Genomic DNA, 279 nt, shown 5'->3' with positions numbered 1-279 from the left:
GAACCATAACTCCTTCGCTCCCGTTTAGCGCATTCTTTCACATTTTTCAGGATTGAGGTGAAATTCTGTAGTTAGTTCTGTGGCCATATTGATTATCAAACCACATTTTTTTTCCTTGGGAAGGGTGTTCAATTAAAATTTGCAGACGGGATATATCTTAGGTTAGAGAAGCTTTAGTAAAAAAGAAAATTTTAAAAAATTTTCGTAATTTTTGTTCACACGCTAAGTGCCGGGACACTATGTCATAACGCAGGGATGTGCGAGATGTCCAGTACAGTA

This window comes from Penaeus monodon, chromosome 22, assembly GCF_015228065.2.
Source record: "Penaeus monodon isolate SGIC_2016 chromosome 22, NSTDA_Pmon_1, whole genome shotgun sequence".
In the NCBI taxonomy this organism is placed as follows: domain Eukaryota; kingdom Metazoa; phylum Arthropoda; class Malacostraca; order Decapoda; family Penaeidae; genus Penaeus; species Penaeus monodon.
The sequence above is the reverse complement of the archived record's forward strand: the minus strand, read 5'-3'. Positions refer to the sequence as shown.